At 39.2% G+C, this 23,478-nt stretch overlaps 1 protein-coding gene across 4 annotated transcripts in view; it reads right to left on the bottom strand.

Annotated features, from left to right (window-relative positions):
- The window catches only part of LOC131106959 (uncharacterized), a 47,064-nt gene extending 23,873 nt beyond the window's left edge, over window positions 1–23,191 (bottom strand). For all 4 annotated transcript variants that reach the window (XM_058056531.2, XM_078794193.1, XM_078794192.1 and 1 more), the window contains exons 1-2: window positions 23,063–23,191; window positions 3,106–3,233 (exon numbers count right to left, since the gene is read on the bottom strand). The gene's annotated coding sequence lies outside the window, so the exon portion shown is untranslated. The remainder of the gene's footprint in view (window positions 1–3,105; window positions 3,234–23,062) is intronic.
- Between the last annotated feature and the right edge of the window lie 287 nt (window positions 23,192–23,478).

Here is a 23,478-nt window from a genome sequence, read left to right as displayed (position 1 = left end):
ATAAAACCAAAAAATAATCATACAGCACCCATGAACAAAAATTGATTTCTAAAAAAAACGTGAAAAAGTATTGGTGTCATGAAAATTCAAAAGGCAAGGAAACCCCTGGACAAAACAGCTGGCTGTGCATATCCTGTTCAGGGTGCGCCATGACAATACGTACAATTTCTTATACAGGGCTATAAACTTGTATTTGATCTGAGTATGATGTAAGCATATTCATCTAAGGGCCAAGATTCCACAGTGATTTCCAGGAAGTGTGTCAGAAGTGTGTGTGTGTGTGGGCAGAACACCTTAAATCCTGAGATGTGTTTTAGCTTGCAAGACTCATTTAAGTGTTGTTTTGCCAAAGTACCTGTCATGGCAGGCGCATCGACACGGGGGAACAAATAGGGTGAGGCGGATATCACTTACTCACATCTAAAGATTTCCTTTCTACACAAAAGAGCCAGTGAACGGGTTTTACACTTGTGATAAGAACATCCGTTCATACTTTCATTTTCTACCGCTTTTTCCTCACGAGGCGGGGTACACTCTGGACTGGTGGCCAGCCAATCACAGAGCACATATAGACAAACAACCATTCACACTCACATTCATACCTATGGACAATTTGGAGTCCTAGCATGTTTTTTGGAATGTGGGAGGAAACCGGAGTACCCGGAGAAAACCCACGCATGCACGGGGAGAACATGCAAACTCCACACAGAGATGGCCGAGGGTGGAATTGAACCCTGGTCTCCTAGCTGTGAGGTTTCCACGCTAACCACTCGACCGCTGTATAAAAATGTCTTAAATTAAAATAAAATACAGCATAAGTCATTGAGACTTGTGGATGCAGTATTTACACTGGTCACTAGGTGTCAGTAATAGTTCAGGGAGACAAGCACCAGCCTTGATTGCTGGAACAACAGGCTTTTATTGCAGGTTTAAATTGTCTCCTAAAGGGCACAAGAACAATATTGATAACACAGATTACTATTGCGTCCATAGCCCAAAACAAGCTGAAATTCAACTCTGAACCCTTGACATCACTTCCTGTCCGCCACCGCTTCTGCTCCCCTAAATGGCTAATTTTCTCTGATTATACATATTATAGCGGTATTATTTCATGTGTTAGTGGCTTTAATAATGGGCTGTTTTCGGGCGAGAGGCGGGGTACACCCTGGATTGGTCGCCAGCCAATCACAGGGCACATATAGACAAACAACCATTCGCACTCACATTCATACCTATGGACAATTTGGAGTCGCTAATTAACCTAGCATGTTTTTGGAATGTGGGAGGAAACCGGAGTACCCGGAGAAAACCCACGCATGCACGGGGAGAACATGCAAACTCCACACAGAGATGGCCGAGGGTGGAATTGAACCCTGGTCTCCTAGCTGTGAGGTCTACAGCGCTAACCACTCAACCACTGTACCTTCATAATAAACGTCATTGCAGAAAACTGACACAAAGAACTGCAGTTTCATTTTATGTAGAAGGAAGCCATCAAACCAGGAAACACAGATAAAGCAAGATAAACCTGGAACCGCGTGTGGTGAAACTCTTTAAAAGGTCTAAATGAAGAGAAACTAAACTACTCTAACGAGACAAAATGTACTTGAGCTAGAGGCAGGATCCTGGTTTATCCTGTAGAACCAAAACCCACTGCTGTTATGAGATACAGGCAAACTTCCCCAGTCGTGTTTCAGCTGTGAAAAACATTACAAAGCCAGACTGAGCTGCCTCCTACTCACATGTTCAAACACAACACAGCGGGACTTCATCTCAAAGAAAACAATTGAGGGTTTAACCGAAACAGAAAGTGTATTTTTAAAAGGTATCATTTACCAATAAAATATATTGTGTTCAGAGAACACATTTTTTAGGGATAAATCAAATTTAAAGCATCTAAATAATAGATCTCACTCTGCAATGTGTCTGTGCACACTGGATCTATAGTGGATTGAACAGAGAGAGTGACCCCTCCTGTCAGCGATCAAGCATCTTTGTTGCAGTACGTAGAGGCGGAGCCAACAGTGAGCCTTAGTCCCAACAATCAATGCTTCCTGAGGCATTTGTTCAGCAGTAAATATGCAAGTAAATATACACGAAACGGGCTGGACAAGTGTTTAGCGCACAGGTCACAGAGTTAGGAGACTCGAGTTCGATTCCAGTCTTGGCCATCTCTATGTGTTCTCCCCGTGCATGCGTGGGTTTTCTCCGGGGACTCCGGTTTCCTCCCACATTCCAAAAACATGCTAGGTTAATTAGCGACGTTTGTCTATATGTGCCCTGTGATTGGCTGGCGACCAGTCCAGGGTGTGCCCCGCCTCTCCCCTATCATATATAATTAATATAAAAGTAATATAAAAATTACTTTTTAATTGTTTATAGTTATAAAAAAAATGTTCTCCCGGAAAACACATCTGATTCACTATGAGTCGGTAATAAGCCCAATATAAAAATATAAAAATATAAAAATATAAAAATATAAAAATATAAAAATATAAAAATATAAAAATATAAAAATATAAAAATATAAAAATATAAAAATATAAAAATATAAAAATATAAAAATATAAAATACTTTTTTGACCAAAAATCAATTGTATTTTGGATTTGAAAAGTCTGTGGATTACTTCAAATGCACTTCGCAAAAATGATTTACTCACTTCGGTAGAAAATGAATGAATATATACACGAAACAGCACAAAATAGTGTGCGCTCACAGACGGTGTCAAGCACTGCATTGTAAAAGAAATGTAACCTTTCAGTAGGTTTGAAAAGCCAACATTTTATGTTATCACTTTTGCTTTGATGTACTGTTATTATTATGCCATATTATTAAGGAAAAGTTAATATTGTCAGTGATATCAATTATCCACCATACTAATTTATTGGACAATTATTGTTCAGCAATATTGATAGGCTTATTACTGCCTCATAGTGAATCAGATGTGTTTTCCAGGGGGGAAAATTTTTTTTTTAATAACTATAAATGATAAAAAAGTAAAATACAAATACACAATACTTTTTTGACCAAAACTCAAGTGTATTTTGGATTTGAAAAAATCTGTGGATTACTTCGAATGCGCTTCACAAAAATGATTTACTCACTTCTTTTGTAAGTTCTTGATCTCGTGCTCAGTCTCTGTCTGCAGCTGCTGGAGGTGAAAGGTCAACTCCTCACTCAAGGCAGCAAACCTCTGCAGTCCTCCTCCTGTGTTGTCGTCACACACCAAACCCTGTAACAAATCATTCATATGACCTCACAATGTACTCACTGGCAGCCAATCAAAAGACTTGTACTACACCGCTGCCATCCATCATGGCTTTAAATTGCTAAATATTATGACGATTACTTTTACTTTTTTTCAGATTTCCAGTTTTCCATATTGATGGCAATGATGAAAAAATATATAACTTTTTAAATATATGTTATTAGTTGAAAAATTAGGTAAAAAATATTGTCATGTTATCAGTCTGCATAGTTCAGTGTGTTCGGGAATGAGGCAAAAGTCATTATGTTGATTCATTCTGGACAGAAAACGAGGAGAAAGTAACGTTGCGGCATATTTCGCAGACAACTGTGTCAGTTTGCCAGACGTTAGGCAACATGTTGAGTCAAAGCAAAGCTCGCCGTGAATCACCAGCGGAGGGAAGGAGGCCAGAGGAGAGGGGCAGACAGACTGAGGAGGTGAACACAAAGCTCTGAGAGCAGAGGAGACAAACAAGGACATGATGAGGGAAGGATTCAAGTTAGTGGAGGTGAAAAGTAGCGTGGGCGTGTCCGGGCTCGTGCTTCGATGGCGGCTGTCGACTGAGAGACAGCAGACTGGATGAGTCACCCTGGCAGGACATGCTGATCACGCTCAATTGAGTCATGTGCTCAAAAAAAAAATAAAAAAAAAATTGATAATGTATATTTATTATCTTCTAGCAAAATAACTAATCAACTGTTGTGGTTGTTCACGCTAAAAAATAAAAAATACAGCCAAGAGCGTTTTGGTGTAAAATTGCAAGGTGCTGGCAACCAGTCCAGGGTGTACCCCGCATCTCGCCCAAAGACAGCTGGGATAGGCTCCAGCATACTCTTGTGAGGATAAGTGGTACAGAAAATGGATGGATGTGATGTGGCAATACAGTGGATGCCCGTACATTCGCGATTCAGCACTCAAATTTGCTCAAATTTCTGCTCAAATTTTTGTTGTTTTTTTTCCTCCCAAAATAGGATTTTTCCCCCCCACAGGAGATCAGATCTCATTCAGCAGCAGTCCTTAATAATTCATAAATATCTGATAATAGCAACATACATACATGTACCACAACTTCTATGTGTTTATGTCTTTATGCTTAGTTGACAATGTTTTCTTTTTCGCTGTTATGATTTCGCACCTTTGTCAGCAGTCCTTGAACACACCATAGCTGTACACTATGTGTTTGTTTAGCTACAGTCCATCCGGCCAACAGGAACCTGACGTCCAGGCTAATTATTCATTAACGGCAAGTACCTGCACATTTACACTTTAAAATGTGAGGCATATTGAAGTTGTGAATAAACAATGGCAATTGAAGAGAGAAAGAGATGCTTCTGGAGAGGAATCTAATCTAATAATTACAATAGTCATGTTTTGTTGCAAATGTCGATCTGAAATCAGAGGACAATGTCAAGCTTATTAAAATAAGATTATAAATTGACATAAAAAACATATTGCCAAGTTAATAACTCATTGACAATGTCAATCAAAACTCACGACTTGATCTCATTGGGGATATGCAGATGTACCTAATAAATTGTCTGATGAGTGTTCAACATAAAAGTACAGTTCCTAGTGATACTTTGTACTTTGCAAATACACACAAATCGGCACGTGCCTCTCCATCGTGCACAACTTAATTCCAGTGTAAAATTTCCACTTTTGATTCATGTCTTTAATGTCAATCAGTGCAAGTGATATCTTTCTGTTGGTTTGCCAGCAGGCAAGCGAAGCCAACGAATAAGAATGCCAATCACGAGCAAGCCAAGATGTGCTTTTGTCAGCCGTGCTACTTTCAAAAGGTTGTGCATGAAAACCTGCACATTCTGTAATTATAGTAAATATAATTAAATACAGTGTTTTACACCCAAATGTATTATGTGGCGGTCCAGATTTATTTGTGTCGATCAGTTTCATATGAATATTGAACATATTGAACATCAGAATATGAGGGAATCACTGTTATAATATTAGTACAATCCGCTGAGAGGAGTGTTGCAACCTACAGAACAAAGTCAATTATCACACTCACGTAGAAAAAGTACATATGGCCATTAATTCCCCACTCACATTATGAGTGACTGCATTCATAACACGAGTGGGCTGGATGGTCATGACACGGTGCGATAATGATGTTTAATAAAAAGACGTTCATGGAATTGTTATTGTGATACAAACAGAATTGAAGCAACATATGTTGTCCACATATGCTAATATGGATGTTTTTTTATCAGAAGAACAACACAATGTTATACATTCATATTTATTCTTGCTAAATTCAGTACATGATACTTCTTTTGCTTTGATTTAAAACCTTTATAAACATGTTTTGTGTGTGTGTGTCAGCATAGCTGGTTTTCCCACATCTGCTTTGCTGGGAAAAGTTGTGAAGACATATTAGAAGTAAAAATAGTTTTCACAGAGCTGAATACTGTCGGACAAATACCAGCAATAGCTGTATAACTGTTGTACTATTAACATTGCCAGACAAAAACAGTGACATTACCCACAATCACTAGCTCACACCAAATAACTGCAACTAATATGTGAACGAAAATACATTTCTGGGTATCACAATAGATGAAAATATATGAGCTGGGAACCTCATATTACAAATATACAACATAAGGTGGCCAGAAATATTTCAGTATTGAACAAAGCAAAATTTGTTCTCAATCAGAAATCACTCCACACTCTTTATTGCTCTCTGGTTCTACCATATCTTACTTATTGTGTGGAAATATGGGCTAATAACTATAAAAGCAATCTTCACTCGCTAAATGTACTGCAAAAAAGGTCATTAAGGATAATTCATAATGCCGCCTACAGAGAACATACTAACTCCTTATTTCTAAAATCACAAATACTTCAACTTGCTGATATAGTTCATCTTCAAACAGCTAAAATAATGCATAAGGCTAAAAACAACCAATTAGCTAAAAATGTCATCCAATACTTCTCTACAAGAGAGGAGAAATATGATCTCAGGGAAGAAGTACATTTGAAACACTTCTATGCTAGGACTACGTTATGCTAGCCATAGCATTTCAGTATGTGGAATCAAACTATGGAATGGATTGAGTAAGGACCTCAAACAATGCACAACGATGAGCCAATTCAAGAAACAATACAAGCAGTTGATGTTTGCTAAATACAAGGATGAAGAGTCTTGAACCAGTCATGATGTGCTATATATATCACTATATTGACACTTACTATGGTACACATTATGTCATTGGATGCTCATATCACCTCGTACTTCGGTACAAGGTACATTATTTAATTTTTTATTACTATTTAAAAAAAAAAAACCAAAAAAACCTTAAACTGTATTATGGAAAGCAGGAAGTGAACAAATGTAACAGTTTCTGGTTGTAAAAGTACCAGATGGAGGGGTAGGATTTAATAAGCTTTGCTTCTTCCTACTCCTTTTGGACATGTGGAACTGTGAACTGATTATGTGATGCATTCAATTGTAATCTGATGCATGTTCAAATGAAATAAAACCATTACCATTACCATAATATATAACTAATATCAACCAACCGTCCAAATACAACTCCTTCAATCCATCCATTCTATTATTAAACAAAGCACCTATGAATGGTTTATAAAATAATACTCACAACAAGGAATTCAGAGAGTGAAGAATTCATCATGGCAGGATAACTTAAGTTCATTTCCCGACTGAGCTCAAACCACAGGGTTTTTTTTTCTGTGTATGTGGGTGGGTGGGTGGGTGGGCCACACTACTGTGTACATGGAGATGACCCTAACGACAACCTCCCCCTTGATCGGACTAGACAAGCGAGAGAAAGAGAGAAACTTGGTGAGAGTGTGCTAGAGTTCATGTGGGACTATTGTCTGATTCATCACTTTATCCAACCATTGAGGTTGGGCATGCACATATACATTTGCAAATTAGCATTTTGGATGAAAAAAAAGTAATATTATGCATAAATACTTACATGCATCACAGTTCACAGAGCCCACAACTACAACAGCAAACACTTTAACTTTTAACTATAACACTTTAAAGTGCCCACAAGGCATGCTGGTTAATGCAGTACACCGGTGGGAAACACTGACTAGCTATTCCAAAAATGAAATCCAAATAGTTACCACAGCTACCTGTATAGGACAGTCTTCTTCAACAACATTCATCAATGAAAATACAAACTCATGGTTGTTTTACAAGTGAGTTGAGATTAAATAAACAATGACTAAACAGTAAAGTTTCCAGTTAGCAACTCCCCCACCGACACCCAGTAGTTCGGATCCCCACCCCAGGGTGTGTCTCGGTGCAGCCTGGATGACTGTGGCAGGACGCCAAGTCAGTCACACCTTAACAGGCAGGTAGGTAGTGATGAGGTAGGTGGAGCTTTGTTCTTTTCTGTTCTATATCTTCCTGCTGTTAGAAGAAGGCCTCATGCTGTAGTTCAGGGGTCTCAAACATGTGGCCCGCGGGCCAAGTATGGCCCGCAGGACACTAGTTTAAGGCCCCCGCCTTGATATGAAAGTTTAATGTTAGTGCGCCCACGCAAGTTTGATATGGATGCTGTATGGTATCATGTACCCAGAAAAAATTATTACGTTTGATTAATGTTCATGTTAAAGGTTAAATAACTGTTAATAGTTATCCTCCCTATCCGTGTGGAAGTGGTAAGTTTTTGGCTATTTAAGTTTAAAGGAAATAACTTGAAGGCTACCGTTTAGGTCGCTAGCTCTCTAGTTTGCGAGTAAGCATGTGTCTCAAGACCCTGCAGTTGCGCAATATGTTGTAAATAAAAAGAGCATAAATGTGACTATAGTCGTGTTTTGTCATGTCTACAGGGCTCTAATAATGCTTTGTTCATTTTAATCTGAAAAAGATAATTTGTCTACCCACCAACTATATGTGGTTTGTTAAGTTTTTATTATTTGCTATTTTATTATTATTATTATATTTATTTATTACTGATTGATTTCTTTATTCTTGATTTGTTTATTTATTTTTCATCTTATTTTGTGCAGAAAAATAAAAAATAAGATATTTGAGAACAGTGGAATGTTTTATCAGAGCTTTTCTTGTAGAAAATCGGAACCAAAGCACTGAAAAGGTTTGTATATTTTTCTGTTTTTAATAAATGCGTTGTTTTTTTTTGGAAAACCTGATGCGGCCCAGCCTTGCCCAGACCCTAGCTCCAGTGGCCCCCAGGTAAATTGAGTTTGAGACCCCTGCTGTAGTTATATCAGCTGTAGTTAAAAGGAAGCTGCATTACTTAGGACAGTATTTTGTACTGGGATAGATCAGGTCCAGCTTGACGATGCATGCTGTGGAACAGGACTTATATTAGACTACACAAATATAAGTCATTATTTATTTATATTAATATCAAGGGGAGGTAAATAAACTTCTTGGCGACATCAGCTATTTATTAAAGCATGCTATTCATTTTGGATGAGACTCACCCTTTCTTATGTCAATACTATGTGATCAGGTGATGTTGTTCCTTAGCCAGATATGAGGATATGAGACATCTTATAACTTTTGTCATACTAGTAACATGTACAGATTGACGAGTGAAACTGTATTATGGGTTGTTCATGCACATTATGCAATAGTCTTCCTTATGGTAACATTGTCATGATCAGTCCTAAAAATAAAATAGCAACCAGGACCCAGACAGCCACCCTGACACAGATGCAAGGTCAGACGTCAGATCTGGCATGCAATGATGATACCGATATCACCGCACAGTGAGAAGACTAAAAATGGTGGCTTTTTGCCCATTACTCACATCTTCGGTATGCCACATTGTGAGCTGGTGCACTTTGAACCAGTAAAGCTCTTTAAACGCTGATGGACAGAAAGGAGACGCCCTGCAAGTTCATTGACTGGCCACAAATAAATAAAAAAAAACACTGACTAAAAGCATATCTAATACACTTAACAGAACAATTAAATCTGTTTTTTTACATTTTAGAGGAGTTTAAAAATTTGAATGCTGTGAATTTGCAAAATAATGAAAATGGTTGATTTATATTGCAAACCATGTGCAGAATTGATTATTTGCAACAGTTGATTGTGACTGGGATCCGGATTGCATGCCAACACAGCTGATAACAGAGGAAGGGGGGGGGGGGTGGATGTGGAACATCGACACATGCATTCCTGGCAGGAATATCAACACCACACCTATGACTACTTGTCATCAGCATAAAGTTCATTAACAAAAGTTAATTATTGTGTTGAGATACGGGAAAATGCCTGTAAAAAAGGACACTACAGTCACAATGCTGTCTTTTCCCTTCATCATTCAACATTATATAAGTGAGGTACTTCTCAGTAGTCCGTGCACACTGCTAACATGCTCACGATTGCCCAACAACAGTTTTAGGGGAACGGCCATGTTGCTACTGACGACAGGCAAACAATGTAGCCACCAGCATTGATTTAAGTGCTATTTATGTTGAATATTTGTCTTTGCTTAACATGACATCTGATAGGTCGTCTTTTTTTTTTTTTTTTTTTTTTTACACACTTCCATATTCCTTCATGTGAAACTGGTTGCTTTAAGGCAGGGGTCTCAAACTCAATTTACCTGGGGGCCACTGGAGCTAGGGTCTGGGCAAGGCTGGGCCGCATCAGGTTTTCCAAAAAAAACCAAAAAACGCATTTATTAAAAAAAATAATTTTCAGTGCTTTGGTTCCAATTTTCTACAATAAAAGCTCTGATAAAACATTCCACTGTTCTCAAATATCTTCATTTTTATTTTTCTGCACAAAATAAGCTGAAAAATAAATAAATCAGGAATAAAGAAAATCAATCAATCAGTAATGAATAAATATAATAATAATAATAATAAAACGGCAAATAATAAAAACTTAAGAAACCACATATGTATAGTTGGTGGGTAGAATTTTTTTTTTTTCAGATTAAAATTAACAAGCATTATTAGAGCCCTGTAGACATGACAAAACACGACTATAGTCACATTTATACTCTTTTTATTTACAACATATTGCGCAACTGCAGGGTCTTGAGACACATGCTAACTCGCAAAGTAGAGAGCTAGCGACCTAAACGGTCGCCTTCAAGTTATTTCCTTTAAACTTAAATAGTCAAAAACTTACCACTTCCCCACGGATAGGGAGGATAACTATTACAGTTATTTAACCTTTAACATGAACATTAATCAAACGTAATAATTTTTTCTGGGTACATGGGTACATGGGTACATGGGTGCATCCATATCAAATTTGCGTGGGCCGCACTAACATTAAACTTTCATATCAAGGCGGGGGCCTCAAACTAGTGTCCTTCGGGCCACATTTGGCCCACGGTCCGCGTGTTTGAGACCCCTGGTTTAAGGAGTACGCCAATACTACCTATAAATTGAAAGCAAAAGAATCAACCCGTTTCTGATGCATCATGCTACCATTAAGGTGTGTGTGGTGCCATAAAGTTGTTACTCTCGTCAAAACAGAAAGTAGAGACACTTTGTGAACAAAGAAGAACCATAGAGGGTGCAATGGTATGTTTAATTTCAGTACGGAACCTTCGGTTAGGTATAAAAGGTGTACTGATTCTCCACATGGAACACGTTACAAGTGAGCAGGTGAACATTCGGTATTACGATTGAAGGTATTTGCTCAATTTTGCTAGCTAAAGATAAAAACAAACACATAGTCTCAAAAATACAAAGGATACTTTGGATATAAAGGATACACGCACCCACACACAAAAACGAGAACTAACGTGACATCTGACAGTTAAGGTGGAAACATCGAGTATGCATATGACAGCTTGCTTTGCAACAAAGGAAAAGACGCCTTGGTGCCTCTGCAAAGGAAAGAAACGAAAGGAGAAACACCATGAAAGCGGTTCAAGCAAGGACAGTGGCGAAAGCTGATTGGTCCAGGACTCCAGCCTCAGGACTCCAGCCTAGAGTGTATAAAAGACTGGGCAGGGAAAGGAAGGGTGCTTTTTTTTTTTGCAGCTGCGCTGTAATAAGACCCGCTTACTTGTAGGCATACAGGGACTGCAGAAAAGCCCGGACGTCTGTATTAGGTATTGTTGTCAGGAATAAATAATCTGGTTCTCATTCTATAATTTGGTTCTTTAAGATTCCCTTATCCTCTATTCGAAACCCACTCAGGGGGAGGATTTCTACATGATGCACCTCTGCAAGCTCGGGTAGTTTCCCGTGCTTGTCAAAAATGACATATTCATCACAGAAGCAGAAATCTTAAGAGGACAAAAAGAGCCTTTGGCTAGCCATAGTGCTAAGAAGAATCCAGGGCCTGGAGGTCCTCTTCTGACATGAACGGACAAATACAAGTAGATAAGATGAAAGCAGTGTGTGTGCACCACACAAAAAAGATAAGCAGTGTGATGTTTTGTATTTTGCTTCTATTGTACCCAAAATGGACCAAACAGAACATGTCACACTCCTATGATACATACATGGTTTATGTCAAAACTGCTAATCCAGTTTCATTGTACAAATGGAACATATTTTATTATCAACACCAGAGATTCGATCACAGTGGCTACAGATGTACGATTCCAGGATCATGCAACGGACATTACATTGAAGCCTACAGTACTGAAACCAAGTGCTCGCGAGACCTTTTAAATATTGGTTTTAACTTTATTAAAGCCCTTTTGTCATAAAATAACACCCCTACAGTTACCTTTATAATCATATTACCCAATACAGTAGACATAATAGCAGAAAATAAGACCTTTAACCTTCCTCTTGTGTTAGCTTTCTGGTATCTCTTATGTTACCGGGTCGGTTTTGACCCATGTATTAAATCAGCTATAAAATACACTAAAAACAATAAGTTACCATCAAATTTGCTTCTCATGTCTTGGTTACCTTCTTAGGCTTCCTCATCCATAAAAATGTTGGTTTTAATACTTTGTGTGTCCTTTTTTTGTCACTATACCCCTCGATTTTAATTTCCAAAAATGGTAAAATGAACCTAAAAAGAATCATATTAATAAATTGAAGGTTATTTTGTTAATTGGCTATTACTGAGGGATATAGAACATATCTCTTAAATCAATTAGTTTTATTTATTTTCTCATTTTCTCATCACTAAAAAAACATCTATGTTGTTCGGGTGAATTTAGAATTTTTTTTCATATATATTAATGTCAAGAAAAGGTAGAATAAGTTCTTGTTTTCAGCAACAGAACTTTAGTATAAAGTGAAATGAAAAAGCAGAACAGGTCCAGATCTTGGTTCACTGTACTTCTTGCCATTCTTTCCATGATCCAAATTGTAAAAGTGAAATCAGCCATCAGTCAAATGAGTGAATTCACCTCACATGTCTGGACCTTGTTTTTCTGCTGGTATACTGGAAAAGCGGTCAAAATGAGAATCCCCTGAAGCTTACATGATGAGAAGAGGAGCTGGTTGTCATTGTGTTGGCTAATTGTACACTTATGATTTCAGTTGTGGATCAAAATATTGCTTTATAGTCATATTATTATAACCGGGTCCAAACCGACCCTAACAATACAGTGGTTATAATTTCAACCAGACCATTTTAAAATGTAGTAAAAAATTATTTTTTTGGTTTTATTTTGTTGAAATACAGTTTCCTGACAAAGTCAAAAAGCCTTGATGCAATAAACACATGTTATGTGTGTTATGACACAAGAGGAGGGTTAAGACATGAATAAGACACATGCTCATGTGTGCGGCTGTAAATGTGTTCCGGTGCTAGGGGAGCTGAGTGGGAGGGCAGACAGGAAGTGATGTCAAGGGTTTAGAGTTGAGTTTTAGCTTGCTGTGGGTTGCAGCTGCAATAGCAGTGCATATTATTATAATTAGATTTATTTTCTGAGCTTATTTCAGGCGGTACCCATGCCCAAATTCTGACAAACACAAGTACAGCAGGTTGGGAACGTCGCCTCAAACTCACCACACCCACCAAGTGTTCAGTCCCAAAGATTAACTTATATCACTGTCACAAAGACAGGAAGTCCCATTGACGGCAGGCATGGTTGTTCTGAATGCTGCAACAGATTTTTAAACACCAACCTAGCTCTTTGTAAAAATCATGTTTGATTGCATATTATTACTAATGTATGAGAGAATATGTTAGACATGCATAAAAGAAGAAGGTTCTACATTTTAAACTCCTTCACCTTTGCATCTTTTACATCGCATCAAAAACTAGAACATCGACACAAACAACAACAACAACATCTACTCTCCAAGCGCTGCAGCTCCCACCCAGCCTGCACCCACTCGGCCCTCTGACGAGGCTTAATGAGTAATAAGCACCGGGTGACCACAGTTTTGGAGTCAAGCCAACACTCCCAGATGCCAAATTGAAGCCTGGAGGTACTGCATAATGCAAAACAACACTCATTAAAACTTGAAGGAAAAAAAACAAAAAAAAACAAGGCGCTATAAAATGCAAAAATTCACCAAGATGCATTTCAGGAGAAGCTTGGTGGCAGTTTCTCCACAAGGAAGATGAATAATTACAAGTCACAAGCGTCCATTAGCGAAAGAAATTACAATGTAAAAATGGGGTTTGAGATCCCCGAACAGTAGGCGGAAGAAATGGCACAAAAAACGAGATTAACAGCTTTAACATGAGATTTGCATTCAGAAAGGGTACAGATTCAACTTGTAGAACTTAACCTTAAATGCATTCCAAAATAGTAATAATTTATTAATTTATTTCACCCCAACTGTCTTGGTCGTGCATTATAGCGCATCAGCGCATCGATACAAGAGAGGAGAAATATGATCTCAGGGAAGAACTACATTTGAAACACTTCTATGCTAGGACTACGTTAAAAAGCCATAGCATTTCAGTATGTGGAATCAAACTATGGAATGGATTGAGTAAGGACCTCAAACAATGCACAACGATGAGCCCATTCAAGAAACAATACAAGTACTTCGGTACTTGCATTATTTAAAAAAAAACAAAAAAACAAAAACTGTATTATGGAAAGCAGGAAGTGAACAAATGTAACAGTTATTGATTGTAAAAGTACCAGATGGAGGGGTAGGATTTAATAAGCTTTGCTTCTTCCTACTCCTTTTGGACATGTGGAACTGTAAACTGATTATGTGATGCATTCAATTGTAATCTGATGCATGTTCAAATGCAATAATACCATTACCATATAGTGATGAATTACATTTACAAGCCCAGTGAACATCATGAATGTATTTTTATCACCCGCATTGTTATAATGTGTACCCACGCACATCTACCGATATTATTATTATTATTTTACCCTAAAACCCATAAACAGTGTGAGTTTTTCAATGTTTTTGGCAATGCCTGTACAGAATACAACTTATACATCCATCCGTTTTCTATACCGCTTAATCTCACTAGGGTCACGGATATGCTGGAGCCTATCCCAGCTGTTTTCAGGTGAGAGGCGGGGTACACCCTGGACTACAAAAAAGATTGCTACACTGGCATGCCAATATTGTTTGTCATGACTAACCAGCTCATCTGCGTACAAAAGGAACCACAGGTTGTGTTTATCCTCTGATTGGCTGCAGGGTAAAGCAAACAGGTTAATTCGAATGTAGACATGATGAAAGCAGGCTTCTAACCCTTATGGTACCACTGTAAACAAAGCTTAGTTTAACTTTATAAAGGCATTGAATTAAGACTTAGGACATTCCCTCTTTTCTCTCCCAGACTCACTCAACCGGACTTGAAATTGGTTCTGATTCAAAAGTGACTCAGCCAACTTGGAATCTGGCTCGAAACCGGATTTATTCATACGCATTCCTATTTCGATATTCATCGCAGTTCCTATGAGATTATTAACCTTTAACCTCTTCTCACTGAAGCACACCCAGAAGATTCATAGGTGTGCTGGGTAGGAAAAGTCTGAATTCTTCCCATCAGATCATTCATTCATTTTCTACCGCTTTTTCCTCACGAGGGTCGCGGGGGTGCTGGAGCCTATCCCAGCTGTCTTCGGGCGAGAGGCGGGGTACACCCTGGACTGGTCGCCAGCCAATCACAGGGCACATATAGACAAACAACCATTCACACTCACATTCATACCTATGGACAATTTGGAGTCGCCAATTAACCTAGCATGTTTTTGGAATGTGGGAGAAAACTGGAGTACCCGGAGAAAACCCTCGCATGCACGGGGAGAACATGCAAACTCCACACAGAGATGGCCGAGGGTGGAATTGAACCCTGGTCTCCCAGCTGTGAGGTCTAACCACTCAACCGCCATGCCGCCCCCCATCAGATCATTAAACCCTATTTTCCATACCATTTGGTTTTCCAAGTAAGTTTTCATAACAAGTAGGGCTGGGCGATATTAAAAAAAAAAAAAAGAAGATATTTCTGTTAAGGACGATATCAAAAACAAGCATATCGTTCATATCGATATAGACTTGATTTGATGCGGAGGTGTCATGTTTCAAGATGGCGCCGCCCGAGTACAAGCTAGTTACCACAGCTCTGTGTTTAATAGTACTTTATTTATTACTTCATTATTTTTTTGTGCCATACCGACTCCTTAATCAAGTGTCCAGATGGATGTTCATCTTATTACGTTTGTAGCTTGCTGCTTGCGCCATTGTTGACGCTCAAGAGCAGCTGTTAGCATCTTTTCGCTACGTCGAATAATCGGATATCCCAGCAGAAATATGGATTTGACAGGCTGCATAGCGGGAGTGAACGGCAAAAAAAATTGTGATAAAAGGTCTTCAAAGATGGCATCAACCATGTTTACAGTCTGTCGTCATGGGGAACGTAAGATGGTAGCGCTAACGGAGCTAACCCAGCTGCATAGACTACTGTGAGTGCAGCACAATTGCACTGAAGATCGAACAGTACATTTAACTTTTTCTATATTTAAAAAAGAAAAGAGGTGGCACGGCGGTCGAGTGGTTAGCGCGCAGACCTCACAGCTAGGAGGCCATTTCTGTGCGGAGTTTGCATGTTCTGGAGTTGTGCATGCGTGGGTTTTCTCCGGTTTCCTCCCACATTCCAAAAACATGCTAGGTTAATTGGCGACTCCAAATTGTCCATAGGTATGAATGTGAGTGTGAATGGTTGTTTGTCTATATGTGCCCTGTGGTTGGCTGGCGACCAATCCAGGGTGTACCCCGCCTTTTGCCCGAAGACAGCTAGGATAGGCTCCAGCAACCCCACAACCCTCGTGAGAAAAAGCGGTAGAAAATGAATGAATGAAAAAAGAAAATAGGCGGCACGGTGTTTGAGTGGTTAGCACGCAGACCTCACAGCTAGGAGACCAGGGTTCAATTCCACCCTCGGCCATCTCTGTGTGGAGTTTGCATGTTCTGGAGTTGTGCATGCGTGGCTTTTCTACGGGTACTCCGGTTTCCTCCCACATTCTAAAAACATGCTAGGTTAATTGTCCATAGGTATGAATGTGAGTGTGAATGGTTGTTTGACTATATGTGCCCTGTGATTGGCTGGCGACCAGTCCAGTCCAAAGACAGCTGTGATAAGCAGTAGAAAATGCATGAATGAATATACTATCTACATTTTAATAAAACTTTGCACACATATTTGACTTTTCAGTTTATGGAAAAAATATTGATATACGTCGTAATATCCATATTCTACTTAAATATATTGGGATATGAGTTAGAGATATGGTCCATATCACCCAGTAACAAACTAATCCGGTTGCCCGACCACCCAAACAAAGCATGCTAGTCACGATAGCGGATGGGACTGTATTAATTTTAAGGTAACAAAAGGTAAAATAATTTAAAATATGAAGTAGCAAACTGAAATGACAATGGTCCTAACCTACAAGTTTACTTAACTTTACTGTGGGATTATAAAGAACAAATTCATGGGAAAAAAAGAAGCAGTGTTGGAAGAGAGGACTGTTAAGTACTATGAGCTGTGTTAGTGTTTTGCGACTCTCCTTTCTCACTAATCCAGTTCAGCAGCTTTACAAATGTGCAAGTGTATGCATAGCCAGCACCGATAACTAGAACGCTTTAACCATACAAGCACTAAATACTACACCATCTTGCCTATTTTAACACATTGCAGTCGGACAACGGTTTCAGTCTTATCAGGTCAAATATAATCATCAACATTAATAACCGAGGCAAAAATAAAGCTTTAAATATTGCAGTTTGATGCAAATTTTTCGTTGGAGTGCGAAGTCAATGAATCGTCCGTCAAGCGTCGGTCTCTTTCCATAAAACATCAAATTACCACGTCAATGTAAAAAAAGACAGCACATAGTCGGGACACAAACTGTTTGTTTACACACTGGCATGGATTTTATCTGACCCATCTCACCTTGTGTGTCAACTTTCTTTAAAGCATAAAAGGATAAGAGAAAGTGTCGACATTCCTGTATGCTGAACCTGAACCCTTATTCAAACGGATCAAATCACACACACGCACACACAGTATTAAATATTACAAATATTTGGAGGAACAGTATGTGAAGTGTGCAATCCAAAGTATTTGGTGTGTGTGTGCGCTCACACCCTCATTCCGAGCATGCCGACTACATCCATCTGACTTCCTACTTTCCCATGATTCAATCTCAAGTAGCAGAATGGGACTTCAGGTTAAATTCAGTCAGACTCCCATTAGTAGAATAGCGCAAGCTTCAACTGATGAGTCATATACAGTACAAATACTGTATAGTATAGTATATATATACTGTGGGAGTTCCCCGTGTGATGTCGCTTCACATGCACAATGTGGTTGGTCTTAATGTCCTAAGTCACGTGTCACCATGGGAAAACGTATGCATCACAAGTTTTGCACTCATCTGCAAAGTATTTTTACTTCCAAAAGAGTGACATCACTCCTGCTCCTTGCTACTTTGTTATGCTAGCAAACAGTGTTGGGCTCTATCAAGGTGCTGGAATCGACGATGTGTATCGGAGTACTAATATTGGGGATTTGAGATGCAGACTGATATCATTTGATACTGTGCGACCTGTTCACTGACAAATACTTGATAATAAGACTATACAAAACTCTGGTGAGACCAGCTAGTATGTTGTTTGGCCTAGAGACAGTGCCACTGAGGAAAAGACAGGAAGCAGAACTGGAGGTAGCAGAGATAAGGATGCTGAGGTTCTCATTGGGAGTGACCAGGATGGATAGGATCAGGAACAAGTACATCAGACGGACATTACATGTTAGAGGCCTTGGAGATAAAGTCAGAGAGGCCAGATTGAGAGGATTCGGACATGTTCTTTCATTCATTTTCTACCGCTTTTCCTCACAAGGGTCGCGGGGGTTGCTGGAGCCTATCCCAGCTGTCTTCGGGCGTGAGGCCAATCAGATATTGATATCAACGATATGGTTGATTTGTATAACCTGCTTAAAGCGGACCTATTATGCTCATTTTTCAACCTTTTGTATTGAGTTGTGGACTCCTATAGAGATCGTCCAGAGTCTGCACCTATTCCAGATGTATTTCCTTTCATTTGTGCTACCCGCCAAAACATTAATTCATTCATTTTCCATTGCTTACCCTTGTTGCAGGGGGTGCTGGAGTCTATCCCAGCTGTCTTCGGGCAAGAGGCGGGGTACACCCTGGACTGGTGGCCAGCCAATCACAGGGCACATATAGACAAACAACCATTCACACTCACATTCATACCTATGGACAATTTGGAGTTGCTAATTAACCTAGCATGTTTTTGGAATGTGGGAGGAAACCGGAGTACCTGGAGAAAACGCACGTATGCACGGGGAGAACATGCAAATTCCACACAGAGATGGCCGAGGGTGGAATTGAACCCTGGTCTCCTAGCTGTGAGGTCTGCGCGCTAACCACTAGAACCCCGTGCCGCCCGATTCGGACATGTCCAGAGGAGAAATAGTGAATATTTTGGTAGAAGGATGAGGAGGAAGACCAAAGAAGAGGTTTATGGATGTAGTGGAGGAGGACATGAGGGTAGTTGGATGGAGGAGATTGATTTGCTGTGGCGACCCCTGAAGGGAAGAAGACTGTCTCGACCTCTCGAGTCATATCTCTCATATGTTCATGCTCATAGACCAGATATGACAGCTAGCGCTCAGTTCTGAATAGCTTTAGAACTATGTAAGAACACAATCAAATAACATACTGACTGTAAATACATTCAATACATGATTCTTGTAAGAGGTGCAAATATAAGCAGCACAAAGAGGCTTCTACATGGTGACCAGAAAGGGAACATTCTCCAACTCTACATGAATTCCACTGCATTAATGATTGATGGGCACCAAATGCCACCCCAGGGTGTTCCTCATACCAGACGACTTGACATTTGAAGTACAACAGAAACCGATGCAGCACACAATATGCTGCTTGTTTGCCTCGACCTTAGGGTGGCAGAAGCCTACTTGGGTCAGCTTTATAGTGTCCAGCCTCAAAACCCAATTGGGAACACCAAAGAACACATACAGGGTATGGTATACTACAACCTAAATAATACACATATTATTATCATCAGCGAAGGAATACTGTAGCTCACAGGATGTACTGTTCATACACATTGTAGTGTTGTATAATACAGTATGCTGCATCCTTACATGCAACATGCAGACCACAAGCCTTGTGCATGGATAAAGTGTCTAAACTTCCATGGCAACATGATGGCCATGCCGGGAACCAAAACAGGATGAAACCATTCACGAATTCAGACTGTAGAGGAGGTTGGACCCACTTCTTGCGTAACAATGTGTTGTATGTGTGTGTGTTTGAGAGAGAGAGAAAGGCAGAAGCAGCTTTGCATTTAGTTACTTTTATGTTCATACTTGCTTTCCTGCAATATGCGCATGTCGACTGTGTCCAATATGTATGCTACTTTTGCAAAGATGTATTTGGCTAGCTCCAATTAGAATAGAGTGGGTGTGTGAGTGCCAAGAGTTGTGTTTTCTTGTTGGTCTGGTTGGTTAACTGTCTGCACTGGAGTCAAGGGAAAGAATGTGGGGCCCATTAAACACAATAAGACACTGAGAAATACTGTAAGAGAAAGGGTGTGTGTGGACGTGCAGGATATGTGAATGAAGACCTAAATAATGTAGTTCCTATTGCCTTCAAAAACATGAATACATTTTGTAATGATTTGAAAAGCCATTGAGGCCTGACACAGATACCGATATTTAGGAATAAAAATTCTCATAAGAGTAAAAAAAAAAAAAAAAAGACGAAGTACCCGCTTTTGTTGATTATTTAGCCATTCTAACAGATGGAAACATACGTGTTTTCTGAAAAAAACAATCTATTTTCTGCAGACATATGGAACAAATTTGGCCCACAGGCCCAACGAGATACCATATTGACTCGTCTACCATCTCATTTTTTTTGATCAACAAATAAGCATAGGTACAGTATATGTCGCTTCAAGTGGTGTTTAAGTATGGGACGCAACTGAGATTAAGATCAACACTCGCAAAAAGTACAAGTTTTAAGTAAATATCTATTCTCTATTGGCTAGAATTGGTCGATTAAATCGTAATAAATACGTCAACTCAATCCAATATCGTTTTTCAGCTGCAATATGCTTGTCACTGCTGTCCTTCCATAATGGAAAGGCTAGTGTTTTGTTTCTTCCGCCTGCATTGTCTAAAATATCAAATACACTGAATATATTCCTATGCTCTGCTGAATGGATGAAGTAATTGACTGCTAAAATAAGATTATATACCCAAACTCACCAGGAGGTGATCAGATTTTTACAACAAAGCATCAGAACTGGAAAGGCTGCAGGTACATTATATACAAATCATGAATCTTATGGACCTCAATATGAAAAAACTATTTTCAGAATGCAGTGTCGTACAATGCACAGCAATGTAATGCATTTTAACATAACAAAACACAATTTTAACAACAAAAATCCATAAATAAGAAGAAAGTCAAATACATTGCAGACAGGGTGTGCAAGGTAAAACGTGTAACATTAAGCTCAGACAATGAGAAAAGGACAACTTGCAGAAAAAGAGCCAAAAGGCAGAATTTGACATGCTAACAGCTGATACTAAGTTGAATTTCAGCATTCCTCAACTCGGTACGACACTTTCACTCGCATGGCTAAGTACTAGGCTCGCCACCGTGACAATGCTTTACCTGCAGAATGCAGCATGGCAGCCTGGAAGCTTTTTTTTTTTTTTTTTTTTTTTTTACACACACGGCTGTCACCAACCTAACTGTTTTATAGCCTCCATGATTGTATTGTGATCATTTTACAGCCTTCTGCAAATGCAATCTGTTGGAACACTGAACACGTGTGTGCCAATCCATTTTTTTTTTGCTGCCGCGTGTTCTGACAGAACCCTGTCAAGGCTTACATGTCCAAGTAAGAAAAAAAGAAGCAAAATTAAAAACGTCAAAGTTGGCTGCATTCCACGTGGAGGAGCCAATGCCAGCCTTTGGTTTTTTGTTACATATTCAAGATATGACTTGTTTCAGGAACTAACTGTATTCCTGATATGTTTGTTTAACTTACACAAGCCCATCAAAAGAATATGCATCCACGGGAATCTGTGTCTCATTTAGAAAAAAAATGTCTATAAATGTCATAAAATAAAATGTCATAAAATGTCTATTTTGGCGCACGGCTCGCTGCATCCTTCCACCAAACCCTCCTACAAGCTTGATGTTGTCGTGCTATTCGAGTTTGGACGAACATTTGCAATATCAATACCACTTCTCTCTTCAATTGCCGCTGTTGACTCGTGACTCATATGTAATGGGGGGGGGGGTGTACAGTATATGTAATTACATACTACAGTATGCCATCAGTCAAAACTTTGGTCACATTTTCTCATGAGAAAGTATATCCAAACTTCTGACTCATAGTAAGTTTCACTTTGGTGCCTCACAGCAATTATGGTGCGTTTATGGACCAGTGAAGAAAGCATGAAATCTGAGATTAGACAAAAAAAATACATTATCAGGGAAGCATAAAAACATAAACATCTAAAAATTGTGGATTTTTTTAACAGTGGCATATGTATGCTGTATATTTGACCTGTATTGTTTTTACAAATTATTAATATTACTGGTGAACGAGATGTGTTTTCTGAAAAAAATGACCTATTTTCGGGAAAAAAAGTCTGAAGACATATAGAACAAATTTGGCCCACTGAGACACCATATTGACTCGTCTACATCTCATTTTTTTCATCAATAAATAAGCATAGGTACAGTATATGTCGCTTCAAGTGGTGTTTAAGTATGGGACATTACCACCCCTCCACAACTGAGATTAAGATCAACACTCTTCTTGTGCAGCTTTCTTATCGGAGCACAGAGCAGAGTACAGTCAGAGTCGCCCTTTGACTCAATTCAGTGTGAGGCTTTGAGAAAACAATAGAATAGTTAATCTCTTTAAGAAAGGGACAGTTTGCACAGATGCTTAAATAGCTCAAAAGTTAAATTAACTCAGGACAAAACTGTGAGAGGACTGATTTGATTACTTCCCTTTTAATACTAACCCTTACACCACTATGACTGACTGTTGTAAGTGTTGTCACATTTTATGTGGATAGTGTATACTGCAGCAGAATAGTACATAGTACTGTACAGTACTATTTTGCAATTCAACAATGAGACAACGTTACGATGTCAACTTATTAACTTAATGATTACAGTTTATAGTGTGATCTAATCCTGTCAGCAACTATCACTACTTTTAGTGTTTTTTTTAAACTTTTTAAATAGTTTGATCTGAAGGTTATATCACTCCGATTCGCGTCTGTCCATCTTAAAACAGCGTCTTAGAAAGTTTGCACGCCCAAAACCGTCCCAGCTGTCAGATGAAAACTCACAAAGTATTAAGTGAAACCACCAATGTTTTCTTACCTGTTCGTGATACTTCTACGGTGCTCTGCTGCACACTGACAGGCTTCACACTTTCGCCTGACAGGAGTTTGCTTCGGTGGGTGGATCCCACGCTACACCTGCAGCATTCCACCACGCCGTGCGTAAAGTTGCGTGCTTCCTTGGTGGGCAGTGACGTCACTGACGCATGCTCAGTAGGCTGTGCTCCGCCGAGAGGGAAGAGTGGCGGGAAAAGTTGATTGATTTCAGCTGTAGACGATAAGTTCTCATGTCAAGTTCGAAACCAGCAAAGCCCCATTATGCTATCTATGTAGCTTTATATATGTATAGAGCTGAGGCATTTTGTACAGTATAGGTAAAATAAATAACATTAACATAACATGAAGGTTCAAATGAATAATTTTGAAGGAGGGGGTGGTCATGATCCCGGTAAAAAT

The sequence above is a fragment of the Doryrhamphus excisus genome, linkage group LG10, assembly GCF_037039965.1.
Source record: "Doryrhamphus excisus strain RoL-2023G ecotype Guam linkage group LG10, RoL_Dexc_Guam_v1.1, whole genome shotgun sequence".
NCBI lineage: Eukaryota > Metazoa > Chordata > Actinopteri > Syngnathiformes > Syngnathidae > Doryrhamphus > Doryrhamphus excisus.
This window is presented reverse-complemented; position numbering and strand designations above follow the sequence as displayed.